We start from the raw sequence: 19,441 nt of genomic DNA, 5'->3' as shown, positions 1-19,441 counted from the left end.
TATATATGTGTGTGTGTGTGTGTGTGTGTGTATATATATATATGAGTGTGTGTGTATGTGTCAGTCTATAGTTAAAGCCAAAAAAAATCCCTAAGAAATAAAAAAATCACCCATATAAAACACATAATCATAGTGGTTAAGAGAGCAGTCTTTTTTCATACTTTTCTCAATAGTCATTTTAATACTTTAAGCTTCAAATTGCTCTTATATAAAATTAAATAATATTACCTACATCAAAACACTAATAAAATCCTTGAATATATATATGTGTATATATATGTATATATACATATATATATGTATATATGTATATATACATAAATATATGTATGTATGTATTAGTAAAAGTTCCAGTACTTTTCAATATATCAACTCAGCTTCATTTTGTTCACAGCTTTTCCCAATTTTTTAAATTCTGATAAATACACATAAAATTTGGCATCTTAAACATTTTAAATGTACATATAGTTCAGTGCTATTTAACACATTCATAATGTTATGCAACCATCACCAACATCCATCTCCATAAATTCTTTCATCTTATAAAATGAAAATTCTATACCCATTAAACTATGATTCCCCATTCTCACTCCCACCTGCCACACATTTTCTGTCTCTGTTTTTAAGTTAACAAAATGTCCCCAGGATTCATCCATGTAGCATATGTCAGAATTCTCTTCCCTTTTAAGATTGAATAATGTTCCATTTAATATATACATATATATTCAAATATACATATATATATATATCAATTTCCTTATCCATTCATCCAACAATGGATAATTGTGTTGCTTCCATATTTTGCTATTGTGAATAATGCTGCTTCTAGATCCTGCTTTTAATTCTTATAGGCATACATCCAGAAGTGGAAAATTTAGATCACATGGTAATTCTATGGATTCATGGAATCTGCCAGTGGTGCACAAGGATTTTGATGTCTCCATATCCTCGCACCAAGTATTACTTCTGGGTATTTCTTTTTTATAGTAATCATCCTCAGGACACCTGTGTGGCTCAGTGGTTGAGCATCTGCCTTCAGCTCAGGTTCTGATCCTGGAGTCCTAGGTTGGAGTCCCACATCAGGCTCCAAGCAAGGAGCCTGCTTCTCCATTAGCCTGTGTTTCTGCCTCTCTCTCTCTCTCTGTGTGTCTCTCATGAATAAATAAATAAGATCTTAAAAAATATAGTAATTTTGGTTTGCATTTCCCTAATGATTCATCATGTTGAATATCTTTTCATGTGCTTATTGGTCATTTGTATATCTTCTTTGGATATATTAAAGTCCTTTGCCCATCTTTTAACTGGGCTGTATGCTTTTCATTGTTGAGTTGTAGTAGGTTTTTTTATATATTCTAAATATTAACTCCTTATCAGATAAACTATTTACAAGTAGTCTCTTCCATTCTGGGGTTGTCTTTTTATTTTTGATAGTCTTTTATTGCAAGATCCTTTTTTTAATTTTCAGATACTCCAATTTATAGTTTTATTCCTTTGTTGCCTGTACTTTTAGTGTCATATACAAGAAATCATTGCCAAATCTGCTGTCCTAAAGCTTATGTCCTATGTTTTCTTCTAAGATTTTTATACATTAAGGTCTTATATTTAGGTCTTTGATCCATTTTGAGTTAATTTTTGTTTACAGTGCTTAAAGACCCAACTTAATTGTTAAGTGTGTGGTATCCAGTTTTCTCAGCACCATTTGCTGAAAAAAATGTCCCTTCCCCATTGCATGGTCTTGGCACCCTTGTCAAAAATAATCTGATCCTACATGCAAGGGTTTATTTCTGGGCTCTCTCTTCTGTTTGATTGGTTTACATGTCTGTCCTTATGTTAGTACCACACTTTTTTTATTACTATAGCTTTGTAATAACTTTTGAAATCAGGAAGTATTAATCCTCCAGGTTTGTTCCTTTTTTCAAGATTCAATTGGCTATTCTGGGATCATTAATATTCTATTTTAATTTTAAGAGAGGTTTTTCTATTTCTGAAAAATCATTGGAATTTTGACAGGGATTGATTTGAATCTGTAGATTTGTTGCTTTGGATATCTTTGTCATCCTTTTTTTAAAGATTTTATTTATTTATTTTTTTTTTTAAGATTTTTTATTTATTTATGATAGTCACAGAGAGAGAGAGAGAGAGAGAGAGAGAGGCAGAGACACAGGCAGAGGGAGAAACAGGCTCCATGCACCGGGAGCCCGACGTGGGATTCGATCCCGGGTCTCCAGGATCGGGCCCTGGGCCAAAGGCAGGCGCCAAACCGCTGCGCCACCCAGGGATCCCAAGATTTTATTTATTTATTCATGAGAGACACACCACACCTACTATAACTCAACAATGAAAAGCATACAGCCGGGATCCCTGGGTGGCGCAGCGGTTTGGCGCCTGCCTTTGGCCCAGGGCGATCCCGGAGACCCGGGATCTAATCCTACGTTGGGCTCCTGGTGCATGGAGCCTGCTTCTCCCTCTGCCTGTGTCTCTGCCTCTCTCTCTCTCTCTCTCTCTCTGTGACTATCATAAATAAATGAAAAAAAAAAAATCAAAGCCTCATAGGTCTCATCACCTGTTACCTCATTAAATAAAAAAAAAAAAAAAAGAAAAGCATACAGCCCAGTTAAAAAATGGGCAAAGGACTTTAATAGACATTTATCCAAGAAGATATGCAAATGAGCAATAAGCACATGAAATGATATTCAACACCATAAGTCATTAGGGAAATGCAAACCAAAATCACATGAAATATCATCTCAAACCCATGAGGATGATTACTATATTTTTTTTTAAAAAGATCTTATTTATTTATTCATGAGAGACACAGAAAGAGAGGCAGAGACACAGGCAGAGGGAGAAGCGGGCTCCATGCAGGAAGCCTGAGGTGGGACTCAATCCTAGGACTCTAGGATCATGTCCTGAGCTGAAGGCAGGAGTTCGACTGCTGAGCCACTCAGGTATCCCTAGCATCAGCATCTTAACAATAGTAAATTTTCCAGTCCATGAACGTGGGATAGGTTTCCTTTCATTGATGTTGTCTGTTTTTTTTTTTTTTTTCAGAAAAGTTTTATAGTTTTATAGTTATATAGTCACTGTACAAGTGTTTCACCACTTTGGTTAATTCCTAAGTATTTTATTGTCTTTTTATTTTTTCTTTTCAACTTTATTATTTCGAAAATATTTTAAATTTATAGAAAAATCGCAAAAGTAATAGTTTGTGTGTGACCTATATCTAGCTTCCCCTAATATTGACATCTTACACAACCACCATACAATTGTGGAAGTGGGAACTCAGAAAATAACACTGATACACTAAAATTAACTATACTACACATATTCAAAAGATATTTTCTTTTTAATGCTACTCTCATTCATAATTTCCATTTCAGGTTGTTAAATGTCAGTGTATAGAAATGCAGCTAAATTTTATATGTTGAATTTATATCCTGCTACTTTGAATTTATTTATTAGTTCTAACAGGGTTGGAGGAGGAGGATATCTTTAGAGTGTTCTCCATATAATATAATATCATCTGTGGACAGAAATAATTTTATTTTTTCCATTCCAATTTAGATGACTTTATTTCTTTTTCTTGTCTTTTTCAGTATTGTGTTGGATAGGTGAGGTGAAAACAAATATCCTTGCCTTTTACTTGATCTTACAGGAAGAGCTAACAGTTTTTTTACTATTGAATATAATGCTCCTGTGGATTTTTCGTACATTTCTTTTATTATGTTGAGGTTGATTCTTTCTATTACTAATATTACTATTACCTGTTGAGTTATTTTAATCATAAAAGAATGTTGAATTTTGTCAAATACTCTTTCTGCCTCAATTGAGACGATCATTTGGTTTTGCTATTTTTTTTTTTTCTTAACTCTAGTAACCGATTTTTATATGTTGGGCTATTCTTACATTCCAGAAATAAATCCCACACGGTCATAGTATACAATCTCTTTAATATTCTATTAGGTTCTGTTTGCTAGGATTTTGGTGAGGATTTCTACATCAAGGTTCATAAAAGAAATTGGACTATAGTCACTTTTTCTTGTAATATCCATGTCTGGTTTTGGTATTAAGATAACACTGGCCTCATAGAAGGAGTTAGGAAGTGTCCACCTCTCTTCAAGTTCTGAAAAACTTTGAGAAGGATTGATCTAAGTTCTAAGAATTCACTAGTGAAACCTTCAGGACCAGAGCATTTTTTTGTTGTTGGGAGATTTTTCATTACTCTTTAGTTTCCTTATTGGTGATAAGTCTGATCACATTTTCTCTTAACTTCATGACTTAATCTTGGTCAGTTTTGTGTTTTAGGAATTTATCCATTTTATCTAGACTCTTCAATCTGTTGACATACAACATACTTTTTTTTAATACTCTTATTTTTTTTAATTCTATAGAGTTAGAAGTAATGATGCCACTCTCATTTCTGATTTTAGTAATTTGAATCTTCTCTTTTTGTTTTTCTTAGCCCATCTAGTTAGTTTGTCAATTTTGTTGATCTTTTCAAAGAAGCAGCTTAAGATTTCATTGATTTTCTCTATTATTTTTCTATTTTATATTTCAAATACTCTGCCGTGATAGTTATTATTTCCTTTCTTATGCTAGCTTTAGGTTTAGTTTGCTCTTCTTTTTCTAATTCCTTAAGTTGTAAAGTTAGATTGTTGACATGAGATCTTTTCTTCTGTTTTAATGCAAGAATTTACAGCTACAAATTTCCCCCTTAACTGCATTCATCTTACTTGGAGGTTTTTCAATCAATTTAAAAAACAATAAATGTCAGATTTTGTTAAATATTTTTTAATCAAGGGAGATGTTTATCATATTAGTTTATTAATAAACTAATAAGTTTATTTGAGTTTATAATAAACTCATAAGTTTATGAGTTTTGAAAATTAAACCAAACTTGCATGCCTGAGATAAACTCCAATTATCATAATATATTATCCTTTTTATTTGATGCACACAAACTAATTTGTTAATGTTTTGAGTTGAATTTTTGTATCCATGTTTCTGTGACATTTTCCCCCTAATTCTCATTCTGGGTTTTAGTTAGTTAGTTAGCTTATTATTTATAATGTTTTGTGTAGATTTGACTCATTAGACAAGTTGCTAATTGTTCCCTCTTTCATATTCTAGAGGAATATGTGTAGAATTGGTATTATTTCTCATCTAAAAGTTTGTTACATTTTGCCAAATTTTTGAAGTCACCTACAGTTATTTTTTTGTTGAGAAAGTGTTTTTTTTTTTTTCGTTTTTTTTTTTTTATTTTTTTTACTACTGAATCAATTTACTTAACAGATATCAGGAGATTCAGATTAAGCATTTCTGTCTGAATAAGCATTGGGGTTTTTGTGTGTATTTCAAAAATTGTCCATTTTATCAAGTCTTTATTGACATATGTTATTCATAACATTCTGTTATTCTTTTTTTTTATCTGTAAACTCCATGGTATCTGTCACCTCTCTCATTTCTAATAATGCTATTTGTGTCTTCTTGCTATTTTCTTGATAAATCTAGGTAGAGATTAATTGAACCAGCTTTTGATTAGATTTATTTTTTTCCCTGTTGATTTCTACTCTGTTTCATTGGTTTCTATTCTGATCCATATTATTTTCTTTTTTTCTGCTTCTTTGTGTTCCATTTGATCTTTTTCTAGTTTTTTCTGTTTTGGTTTTTTGTTTGTTTGTTTTTAGAGAGAGGGAGAAAGAGCAAGATGAAGGGAGAGGCAAAGGAAGAGGGAGAGAGAAAATTTTAAGCAGACTTCATGCTCAGCATGGACCCCAACGCAGGGCTCAATCTCAGGACCCTGAGATCATGACCTGAGCCAAATCAAGTCTGACACTTAACTGACTAAGCCACCCAGGCACCCCTATTTTTCTAGTTTCTTAAGGTTAAAGCTGATGTTGTTGATTTGAGATCATTGTCTTTTTTTATAATAAATGTGTTTAGGGCTATAAATTTTTTTCTAAGTATACTTTTAGCACCACCCACAAATATTTATATTTGCTATTTTTATTTTCATTCTGATAATATTTTCTAATTTATTTTTTAACTTTTTTAAAAGTGTACTATTTAGCTTCTAAAAATTTGAGGGTTTTTTTAAATTTATCTTTCTGTTATCTTTTATCTTGAGTTCTCATTTAATTCAGTTGTGTTCAGAAAACCTACATGATATGATATGAATCCTTTTAAATATGAGATTTGTTTTACAGTCCAGAATAGGATCTATCTTATTAATTCTTCCATGTGTAGTCAAAAAAATGTGCATTCTTCTGCTGTTGTGTAGAGTACTCCATAAATATTAATTAGTTTTATTTAGTTGATTTTGTTGTTCAGATCTTTAATATTTTTACTAATGCTTTATCTACTTGTATGAGTTATTGAAAGTAGGGCCTGAAATCTCTGACAATAATTGTAAAATTGTGTACTTATCTAGTTCTAACAGTTTTTCTTCACTTACTTTGAAGCTCTGTTATTAAAGATTTGTTTAGTGATATTATGTCCTCTTCATTAATTGACAGCTTTATCATTATGAAATCACTCTTCTTTATGCTTAGCAATATTATTTAGACTGAAACCCACTTTTCCTCATATTAATATAACCACTCTAGCTTTATTTTTAATCACATAGCACATTTTTTAAAAATACAGCTTTATTGAGATATTATATATTATGTATATATAATATATATATTATGTATATGTTATATACATAACTTACCATTTTATAGAGTGAAATTCAATGGTTTAACTCATACTTGTGCAACCCTGGCCACATCTGACTTTAGACCATTTTTATCAACCGAAAAGAAACCCCATATTCATTAACAGTCACTCCCTCTCCCTCCTCCCTCTGGACCCTAGTAACCACTAATCTCTCTATGGAAGTATTGGACATTATTCACTCTAATCCTTCTAGTTGTTCTTTCCCCATCCTTGGACACCTTATTCACATGTAGGTGCTAATCAGTACCCAACTGAATGCTCAAAGAGGAGCCTCTGTGACCATGCAGGAAAAGATGTACTTCTACCTATGGTGGGACTAGATGACACAGTTTGTAACCACCCATTAAGTGATGACACAAGTGGAATATCCTATTCCTGCTGCACAAATCCTGCCCTTTTCAACCATCAAGAATTGACAAGTGTCACTTCTTCAAAACTATTCAGATCATTAAAAAAAAAAAACTATTCAGATCATGATTTCAAAACAAACAACAACAAAACCCAGTCCAGATAATATAAAAAAATAATTAATATGTTGCAAGCGAAACAAAAAAATAAGAACAACTGTTTCCAACAGAGGTGATTTCAAGAACTTGTTAAATATTTTGATTCAAATAATCAGTACTTGCTCAAACACAGAGGGATCCCTAGGACATCCAGTTTTCAGATCTGTTTGTTGTCACCACCCCCATTTTGACTATGTTTAGATCTACAAAGGGATTTGTTGCTGGCACATTTGTGGTTCTTTACCTCATTCTTACTTTGTTCCTCTTTTCTGGTGATGATGAATCTATCCCTTAAAAGATCAGAGTTAAAGTCAGATTTACTAAAAGTGGTAGCCCCACTTAATTTCAGTTATAGGTTTTCACTTCAAATTTTTTAACCTCTTTTTGAACTATCTTGAGATATATATATACACATATATACAGATTATTAAAATGTATTAATATATATCACATGCATATATATCTACAAGGCTTCATTAATTCTTTGGCATTAATAACATTAATAACCTGGGCGGTATCCTCTTATTTCATCTTGCAATCCCATTGAAACATATACCCCGAGTCTCTAGATTGAAATATCCTGGGTGACAAGCAATGGTTGGCATCCCTTACCTATCTCCACTTAATAAATCTCTAAGCAATTTTCTGTGCTAGGACAAGTAATGCATTGATCAGGAATTCAACAAAATCCTAGACTTTTGTTGGAGTGAAGGCACTCTCTCTTTCAATTTAAGCTACACTAGCCCATAATCAGAGACTTTACATTGGAGCATCTAGTCTCTCTATAAGTTATACCCATATAGTAAGACCGTGAAGGTTACATGGACTATCTCAGCATTGTATTTTCAATCCATTTGCATTTTTAGCTCTCAACCCCTTCCAAGGTACTCTTTTTAGAATGCCTCATTTGAACATTGAGTTGAAGAAAGCACTTGTCTTTATGTATAAAATATACTGAATTAATCATTCCCATGTATGTGATACTGTAGCACTCTTAAGTAGTTGATTATTTTACATTGTATAAATAATATTACCTGGTTGGTATATGTAAGAGAACTGAAATGCTGATTGGTATCCAAGCAATCACTTCAGATCTATTTTCTGCTCTTCTTCTCCTGTGTTAATGAGGTTTAAATGCTCTTTTTGTGTGTAAGAGATAAAGTATCGGAGATGCATGCAAACATTGGTGCCATTTTTATTGTATTGATATGTCACAAAACCCTTAAAAATAAATAACTTTCCACTTAGTCACTTGTAATCTATGTTTTTGAGATAGAGGAGAATTTAGCTGTGTTATTAAATGTTTGTACTTTGCAAAAGGGATACGAGAAGTTGATAAAAGAGGTCCCAGGATATTGATTAACTTACCCAAAAGCACAAAGGCAGTTCATTTGCGTTCAAGGAATTTAAATGTAAGAATATACATATTCAGTGTATATTTCAGTATAATTTCATCCAGTTATTTGAAAGCACTCATAAATGGGTACACAAGACAAAGACTGAAACGTTTAAGTGTTCATTGATATGTTAAACTACTTTAAAAGGAAAATAAGTATCTGTATATGACGAGATGCATTTCCCTCAAAATAATATATCATTTTAAAGTTGACGCAATTGGTTTCCTAAACAATGAGTCAAACTTCAGAAAGAGAGGGTCATCCATCAAGCAAAAGCCTGGAAACTACAACAACTTACCACCCCTGAGTCAATTGTTGAAACAGCTGTATAGTCTTCCTAGAGCAAAAAAAAAAAAAAAAAAAAAAAAAGACATGCTCTCAAAGACAGCATATTCTGCAAAATTGTTCTAATTATCAGAAAACTAAATAATGCAAAAGAAATGTCACAATTGTAATAAACGTAACATTTTGCACACTACTTCTTTTACTTAGCATTTTTACCTGATTAGCCACAGACACATTTGTTTTGTTGAGTGGGGTCAGCAAGTTTAGAAACTGAGCCAAGTATCTTGGACAACAGAGGAAGCTTAACATGGCAACCTATCAAAATACTCTGCCTATGAAAGAAACTGCAACTAAACTTACAAGCTTAATATGTACATATAAGCATTAATACTTGAGAGGGTGATGGAAAGTTAGTTTATTTAGTTATTGCTTAAATGGGATGCTACTACACTCTTATCTCTGAAACATGTTTATTTTATTTTGAGATATGCTTTGGTTTTTGTTTACATTAAAAATGTCCATATCTCCCTCATACTTCCAGACTGCTACAGAGAATTCTATGATTCTGATGTATCATTAGTTATTAAGAATTCTTGTTCTTATTAAGAATTCTGCTACTGATTGCTCCTTAGACCATTTGTAAATTCTATTACCAAAAAAAAATAAAAAAAAAAAAAACAGCATGGACATATTCATCTAGGACAATTTCTTTGAAGTAGAATTACTTAGTCCAAGAGTACATAAATTGATAAATTGGATAATGGGAAATTGTCCCCCCAAAAAATAGTTGTAATCCAACCACAGTTTTACTACAATATGGCCAACTCTTATGAGAATTACTTCTTATTCCCTTTCTTGCCAGTATTTTGTGTGTGCGTGTGTGTGTGTGTGTTTGCATATATGTCTTTTTCTAATTTATTGGTGGGAAACAGACTATGTTATCAAATTAATAGATGTCAAATGTGTTTCCCCATTTGTTGCTTGATTTTGAAGTATCTTTTTCATAGTTCTTCAGTGTATTTAGTCAAAGCTGGATGTCTCGTATGGGAGGAGGATTCTAGGTTTTATGTCCTACTTCAACCTTTCTTTAAATTAATATATATGGGGTACCTGGGTGGCTCAGTGGTTGAGCATCTGCCTTTGGTTCAGGGTGTGGTCCTGCAGTCCTGGTATTGAGTCCCACCATCAGGCTCCCCTAGAGGAGCCTGCATTTCCCTCTATGTCTTTGCCTCCCTTTTTTTTGTCTCTCATGAATATCTAAATAAAATCTTTAAAATTAATTAATTAATTAATATATAGAACTATTTTATTCTAACTCTTTAATTTTTCAGGTTTAGCTCCTTGATCTACATGGAATTTTTTTTGCATGCAATTTGTGACGTGAGTCTAATGTTACTTACTTTATAGAAACAGAAACCGTCACAATATCATTTTGTGAATGCATCTTCCCTTACTTGTTTGAAACCACACCATACACTAAATCTCCTAAACTCTCCCATTGAGAAATTTATTTTTTTATACCCCAATAAAACCTGTTTATTTATAACTAATATATAATTATATTATAATATATTAATATACATAATACATTATAATATATAATTATTATATATCCAAATATATTATTAAATCTAAATTTTAATACATAATTATTACTTTGCATTAGTGTTCATTTTGTTTCACAATACTCCTATATTTGTGTAGTTTTTATTTAAGATAAATTATAGAGTCAGAATTCTGTAAAATATTCTACTGGGAGCTGAATTAAAAAGCATAAACGTTACAGGTGAATGATTTACATAACACTAGTTTCTCTCTCTTTCTCAATTTTCATATATAAAGTGTTAAAATTAATGGTACCAGCCTCCTGTAAATATTATGAGAAAAAAATGAGTTATATGTCAGCACTTCATAATGCCTTATACTTAGTTTTATTATTTTTATTAGTTTCTTTATCCCAAAACATGGAATATATATCCATTTTTAACTATTTAGTAAATTCTTAACATTATTTTCACACATAGGTCTTGAACATTTTTTTAGTTTTATTTATAGATACCTTATTGCTTTTATTATTAATCTGGATAAAATTGTTCTCTACATTTCCTTACTTACCATTGTCACTATATAGAGCAGTTATTGGTGTGTTTAATGTATACAGACCTACCATACCCTCTTCTATTTTTTTTTTCAAGAAAAAATGGTTCATTTACATTTACATTTTTAGAGCAGTTTTAGGTTCACAGTAAAATTGAGACAAAGGTACAGAGATTTCTTATACAACCCATGTCCCAAAATATGCATGGCCTTCCCCACTATCAATAACCCCCACCACACTGGTACATTTGCTACAATTGCTGAACCTACTTTTATATGTCATAATCACCCATAGTCTGTAATGTACATTAAGATTTAGTCTTGGTGTACATTCCTTTTGGTTTGGACAAATGTATAATGATTTTTTTTCTTTTTATTTCTGTTATTGTATTAAATATGATTTCATTTTCTAAGTAAACATCAGATAATTTGCAAAGATTCTCTTCTCTCTTCTTAGTATATAAATATCTTCTTTCTTTTGCTTTTCTTGTTTTACTGTCTAGGGTATCCATAAGACTGTTAAATAAGACTGGAGGAAACAGATGTGCTTCTCTCATCTCTGATTCTAGGAGCTAACTTCATATATACATTAGGTCTTTCCAAAATATGTTTTGCATACCTATCACTGATACATACATGGCAGTGTCTTATTGCACTTCCCCAAAATGAGGATTTTTATTGCCAACTTAATAGGTGCACTAATTCTATTTTTATTCATATTTCTTTATTCTAAGATTGAATACTTAATTATAGTATTTGTTACCAATATGCATTTACTAATATGTGTTCATGTTTTTTGGCTAGTTAATAGGCTTTAAAGATGTTCGTATTGATTAAGTGATTTGAAGACAAAATACATTAACCTTTTATATAATTGGCAGAAGTTTATTTTTCCCATTTTTTTTTTTACTTACCCATTGAAACAGGATCACGTTTGAATGTTAGGAAAAGCTTCTCTTTGACTGCTTTTAAACTTCATTAGTTTGCCCACATAAAGATGTTTACTCCTATGTAATTTGAAATTGGGAAAAATATACATGGTATATCAAAGATTAGTGCATTACCATGCATGCTATGATAGGATATATTTATTGACTCTAAATAGTCAAAATATTTTAAGAAGGTTGAGAAAATATATGAAATCCCATATTTGTTTAAAAACATGCTTTTATGTATTATACACACACACACACACATATATAGAGAGAGAGAATGTAAAGTAGATGTAAAAAATTGTTATTTTTGATGTTGGAGGCATAAATTATATTTATTTTTAAAGTTTTTTCTATTTTTAAAAATTTTATTTATTTATTCATGAGAGACACACAGAGAGAGGCAGAGACATAGCCAGAGGGAGAACCAAGCCATGGAGAGCCTGATGTGGGGCTTAATCTCAGAACTCCCAGATCATATCCTGAGCTGAAGGTAGATGGCTCAATCACTGAGCCATCCAGGCTCCCTAGGATTTTTTCTATTTTCATATGTAATGAATATAAATTATTTTTTATAAAGCATAAAAAGTTTTTTAAAATCCTTCCAGATGACTCTGCTTTCATTATATATCAGAATAAGTTCCTGGCAGACCAATGCTCCCATAGTTAAAAGGTAAAGTCTGGGGAAAGCGCCACGAGGTGATACTGGAGAGTCAAAAAAGATCAGGCATATTTTGGAAGGGATTTAAAACCTGGAAGAAGGGGGGCACCTCGTGGCTCAGTCCATTAAGCAGCCAACTCTTGATTTCGGCTCAGTTTCTGCTCAGGTCATGATCTTGGGGTCCTGCGATGAAGCCTCACATTGGACTCTGCATTAAGTAGTACATTTGCTGGAAGACTGTCTTTCTTCTTCTGCCCCTACCCTGGCTCATATACTCCCACTCTCTCTCTCTCTCTCTCAAGATAAATAAATAAACCTTTTTTAAAAAAGTGAAAACCTGCAAGGAGAAACAGCACAGGCTGAGTTTCCCATCCTTAGGTCTTTTGCCTTCATGAAGACCATTGTCACAGTGTGATGCATGGCAACAGAGCTCTGATAAAGCACCTACCATATCTCAGACCTGAAAAAGACAGAGACCCCAGCACCATAACTGCTGTGAGATGAGCGGGGTATCTGTAAAGTGGAAAGGCTAAGAAAGAGGGCCCCAGGTTATGTGTGTGTGAACTCTGCCCAGACCTCAGGAGGACCAAAGAACAATAAATGTGTGGGACAGATTCCAAACAACTCAGCTAGGGCTAAGTAATTGAGCAGAGGTCTGAGCTGCTAGCAACTGCAGATGAGGAAGCAATCTAATTGCATGCTAAAACAAAAGCAATGAAACTCTGGTAAGGAATATGTGTGTGTGTGTGTGTGTGTGTGTGTGTGTGTGTGTGTATTTTTTATTTTATATGTATATATAAATCTCCAGAAAAGGATATTCGCAGTGTCCAGAAGACAATAAAAATTTATTTGACAGTTGAAGTATTAGGAATATATGATCCAATTTCAATGAAAAAGACCAAAACCAGGCCAATCCTGATATGATCTGAATGTTGGGGTTGTCAAACAAAGAATTTAGAACAGTTCTTATTTATCATGCTCAATGAGATAAAGGAAAATACACTCAAAATAATAAAAAGTTAAGAAACTCAGCAGAGAGAAACAAAAAATATAAAGAAGATCCACAGTAATATTGGAGGCCAGAAAGATGCAATATCTAAAGTGTAAAAAATCACTGAATGGGCTTAATAGCAGAATGGGGATAATGGAGAAGAAAATCAATCAACCTAAAGATAAATCAATAGAAATGATATGATCTGAAGAAAGAGAAAAAAGCTCTAAAGTAATAAACTGAGCCTCAGACACATATAGATCAAGATTAATTTTATCTAAAATGCATGCAACATGAGTTGAAGAAGGAAAGATGAGGGAGAAAGGGGACAGGAGAAGGATATTTAAAGAAATAATTGCCAAAGTTGCTCAATTTGGGGACTGGTATAAATTTACAGACTCAAGAATCTCAGTAAATAAATTCCAAAGATGACAAATATGGTGAAAAGAATATCAAGGCATATCAGTATCAAATGGCTGAAAAACAAAAACAAAGATAACATCTTGAAAGCAGGCAGAGAAAAATGATGCTTTATGGCAGGTGCACAGTAATTTCAGTGACGTGGACTTCCTCAGAAATAACGAATTTGAAAACAACAAAACCAAAGATAAGATGCCAAAAGGAAAGACAAAACAAACAAACAAACAGAAAAACCCTTAACCCAGAATTCTGTATACAATGAAAATATCCTTCTAAAAACATTTTTTAATAAAACAAGATTAAAGGAACTTCTAAGAAACACACCCCATTACAACAAATGGTAGATAAATTTCTTTAGGTTCAAGAGAAATGATACCAGAGTTAAACTCAGATCTTCAGAAGAAATGATAAGAATCACAAATAGTAAATATCTGAATAAATATAAATGCCTTAATATTTTTCTCTTTACATCTGTAAAATGCATGATTTTAATGATATATATATTGCATATCATATAATAAGTGTAATGCTTAAGATATATATTTTTTCTCACAAGGGGTATGTAATTCTGTTGACATACTTCACATGAAGTCTAATTGCTAGGGTTGATAAATTAACAAAAGCAAAAATTAGTTCTTTGAGGGTCAAACTGATAAACCTTTAACTAGACTGATCAAGGAAAAGAAGAAAACATATGACCAATAGGAGGAGTGAAGGAAAAGTTATTAATAAGGAATTAACAGACATTAGAAGTACAATAAAATAACGACCACATCATCAAAACGAACTTTAGAATTTACATGAAGTGGACAAATTCATTTGAAGGTACAAGGGCAACAAAGAAAGATACAACAAGAAAAATGACACAAGATGAAGCTAAAAACCTGAATAGTGAGATACCTATTAAATAAAATAAATTGTTAATAAAACTTTCCCACCAAGAAAACTTTTGTTCCATATGTTTGAGTGGTGAATTCCATCAAACAATTGAGGTAAATATAACTAATATTAATTACACAAAAGCTTTTAGAAAACAAATGAAGAGGGAACACTTTCCAGCACCACCCTGACACTAAAATCTGACAAGTGCTTTATCAAAATGGATAAAATCACTCATCATCATAGATGCAAAAACTGTAACTACTAGCAACTGAATCCAAAATTACATATAAAATGGATAATCACAGGGTTTACCCAGGTCTGCAAGATTGTTTTCACTATCAAATATTAATTAATGTAATAACACAACATTGGTTAATTTCAATTGGTCTTGGATCGACCACAGCTTTATCTCCAGAGCTACTGAGTCTGAGCCAAAGCTATGAAATCTATTAATTAAAGATCAATAATGTTCTGTAACTATCTGTACCTGCGGTGTTTCAGAGAAGACTTTCTCGCTTTGCCAACATTGTTTATTAATAATTAGATTTATAAATCGCACCCAGTTTCAGTGAAGCCTAGCTGGATTGGGGGAAAATGTAAGTGCTCAAAAATTTAAGCTGGTCACATAGCTGGAATAGATGTGACCACAAGCAGTATTTGGAGATTCCTATTACAGAAGTGCTTCAAATAATGCCAGTAGTGGTTCAAGGCCTAGAGGCAAAGTGCTTCGGTGCAACATAGAAGTGTGAGAGCAAAGAGCCTATGCCTGAAATTCCTGGACCCCTATCAACATGTATCTTTCTTATTTTACTACTGTGTTTTATCCTTTACATATAAAAAGCTCGTCTATCAGAATACAGTGTTTGAGCCTCTAATAAATGTCAAATTTATCATAATTACAGAATATAAAAGAAAAAAGTGATAATTTTAGTATATATATATGTATATGTATATTTATAATTTCACAGAATTCAACACAAATTAACAATTAAAAAATTCATAAATTTTTTATATAAAGCATGTTCCTCAATTTAATAAACATCATCTACAAATGACTTACAATAATGTCATGTTTAAAGCTGGAACATTTTGGAACATTTAACATTTTAATATTGTGGGAAGAATAAAATAAGCATTCCCACATTGGCCATTTTTGTTAAGCCTTATACTAAAGATTCTAACTATTGTAAAAAGACAAAAAGAAGAAATAAAAAGTATAAAGCCAAGAAAGGGAGAAACAAAACTCTCTCTGTTTAAAAATGCATGATTGTTTACATTTTAAAAATTCTAAGAAATTTACAAAACAACTATTAGAACTAAAAAAGTGAACTTAAAAGGTCTCAGATTCATGGTAAATACACAAAAATCAAATACATTTTTGTATACTAAAACCAAACAGAAACTGAAATAAACCAGTTACAGTAGCATAAAAATACAAAATGAAAATTCACAAATATATGGAGATTAAACAACATGCTACTGAACAAGAAACCAAAAGAGAAATCCAAAAATACCTTCAGACAAGTGAAAATAGAAACGCTACATACCAAAATTTATGGGATGTAGCAAAAGCAGTTCTAAGAAGAAAGTTCATAGCAATAAATGTCTACCTCAAGAAACAACAGAAGTCTCAAATAAACAACCTAACTTTACTCTTTAAGGAACTAGGAAAAGAACAAGTGAAGAATAAAATTAGTAGACGGAAGAAAATAATGAAGATTAGAGCAGGAAAATAAGTGAAATAGAGACTAATGGACTTTGGCTGATAAAGACAGGTACAATGATTATAACAAATATACCTCTCTACTGAAGGATATTGGTGTGGAAGACACTATGTACCTATGGGGCAAGGGGTATTTGGAAACAGTATATTCTGCTAGTTTTGCTATGAACCTAAAACTGCTGTAAAAAATAAAGTCTACTTTAAAAAGCAAAAGAAGGGCACCTGGGTGGCTCAGTGGTTGAGCGATTGCCTTTGGCTCAGGTTGTGACCGCAGGGTCTTGGGACTGAGTCCCACATTGGGTTCCCCAAAGGGAGCCTGCTTCTCCCTCTGCCTCTCTCTCTCTCTGTCTCTCATTAATAAATAAATAAATAAAATATTTTTAAAAAATAAAATAAAAAGGGATCCCTGGGTGGCTCAGTGGTTTAGCACCTCCCTTCGGCCCAGGGCATGATCCTGGAGTCCTGAGATAGAGTCCCATATCAGGCTCCCTGCATGGAGCCTGCTTCTCTCTCTGCCTGTGTCTCTGCCCCTCTCTCTCTCTCTCTCTCTCTTTCTCTCTCTCTCTCTCTCTCTCTGTGTCTCTCATGAATAAATAAAATAAAATCTTAAAAAAATAAAATAATAAAATAAAAAGCAAAACAAAAAAACAATAGAAAAGATTAACAAAACTAAAAGCTGCTTCTTGAAAAGAGATAAACAAAATTGACCAACTAGCTAGATTCACGAAGAAAAAAAAAAAAGACAACACTCAAATGAATAAAATCAGATATGAAAGAGAAGAGATTACAACTGATACCACAGATATACAAAGGATCATAAAATACTAGTGCAGATAGTTGCACATTAACAAGTTGGATAACCTAGAAGAAATGGATAAATGCCTAGAAAAATACAATCTACCAAGACTGAATTATGATAAAAAAGAATACCTGAACAAACCAGTTGCTAGTAAGGAGATTGACTCAGCAATCAAAACACTCTCATCAAACAAAAGAACATGACCACTTTTTACTGGTGAATTCTATCAAACATTCAACGAAGAATTAATATCAACCCTTCTCAAACTCTTAAAAAATAGAAGAGGAGGGACTACTTCCAAACTCACTTTACAAGGCCAGCATTAACCTAATACCAAAGCTAGACAATGATGCCACAAAAAAGAGCCAATATCCCTGATGAAAATAAATACAAAAATCCTCAACAAAATATTAGCAAACCAAATTCAACAAAACATTATAAGAATCATAATCATGATCAAGTGGAATTTATTCCAAGAATGCAATGATGTTTCAACATCCACAAATCAGTTAACATGATACACCACATTAACAAAATGAAGGATAAAAAGCATATAATCATATGAATAGATGCAGAAAAAGCATTTGAAAAAATTCAACATCCATTTATGATAAGAACTCTCAACAAATTGAATATAGAAGGGACATACCTCAATGTAATAAAAGTCGTATATGAAAAGCTCATGGCTAACATCATACCCAATAGTGAGAAGCTGAAAGGTTTTCCTCTAATATCAGAAAAAGACAAGGATATCTACTTTCACCACTTTTATTCAACACAGTATTGGAAGACCTAGCTGCAGCAATTAGGCAAGAAAAAGAAAAGGCATCCAAATTAAAAAAGGAAGAAGTAAAACTCACTATTTGCAGATTTTACACACACACACACACACACATATATATATACACACACGTATTTATATATATAAATTATATATTATATATCAAATTATATATTATATAATTATGTATAAATAAATATAAATTATATATACTTTATATGTGCATATATATATTTTTATATATATGTGTATCCCTAAAGACCCCCCCAAAAACTGTTGGAATAAACAAATTAAGTATACATTATCCTATAATTTGTATCCTATAATTTGTGCATACAAAATCAATGCACAAAAATCTGCTGCATTTCTAAACACTATTAATTATCAGAAAGAGTAATTAAGAAAACAATCCCCTTTACAAATGCATCAATAAAATACGTAGGAGTTAATTTAACCAAGGAGAAGACTCATATATTGAGATCTTTAAAGCATTAATGAAAAAAATTGAAAAAGACACCAAAAGTGGATGTTCATAGATTGGAAGAATTAATTTTTAAGATGTTCATACCACCCAAAGCAATATGCAGATTCCATGCAATCCTTGTCAAAATTCAAATGGCAGTTTTTACAGAAATAGAACAAAAATCCTAAAATTTATGTAAAAACAGCCAAAACATTCTTGAAAAAGAACAAAGCTGAAGTCATCACAATCTTTGATTTCAAATTCTATTACAAAGCTATAGTAATTAAAACAGTATGATATTGGCATAAAAACAGACACATAGGTTAATAAAACAAAATAGAAAGTCCAGAAATAAACCCACACATATATGGTCAATTAATTTACGACAAAATATCTACAAATATAAAATGTGGAAAGGACACTGTTTTCAATAAATGGTGTCAGGAAAATTGGACAACAGCCTGGAAAAAAAAGAAACTGGATCATTACATAATATTATAAAAAAAAATTAACTCAAAATAGATTCAAAACTTGAATGTAATACCTGAAACCATAAAACTCCTAGAGCACAAACATGTTAAATTCATGGACATAGGTCTTGGTGATGATTTTTGAATCTGACACCAAAAGCAAAAGCAAGAAAAGTAGAAACAAACAAATAAGATCACATCAAACTAAAAAGATTTTGCACAGCAAAGGAAACCATCAACAAAATTAAAAGGCAACCTACTGAATAAAAGAAAATATTAGCAAATCATATATCTAATAAGGGGCTAATATCCAA

Source organism: Canis lupus, chromosome 3, assembly GCF_003254725.2.
Source record: "Canis lupus dingo isolate Sandy chromosome 3, ASM325472v2, whole genome shotgun sequence".
NCBI classification, from domain to species: Eukaryota; Metazoa; Chordata; class Mammalia; order Carnivora; family Canidae; genus Canis; species Canis lupus.
This window is presented reverse-complemented; position numbering follows the sequence as displayed.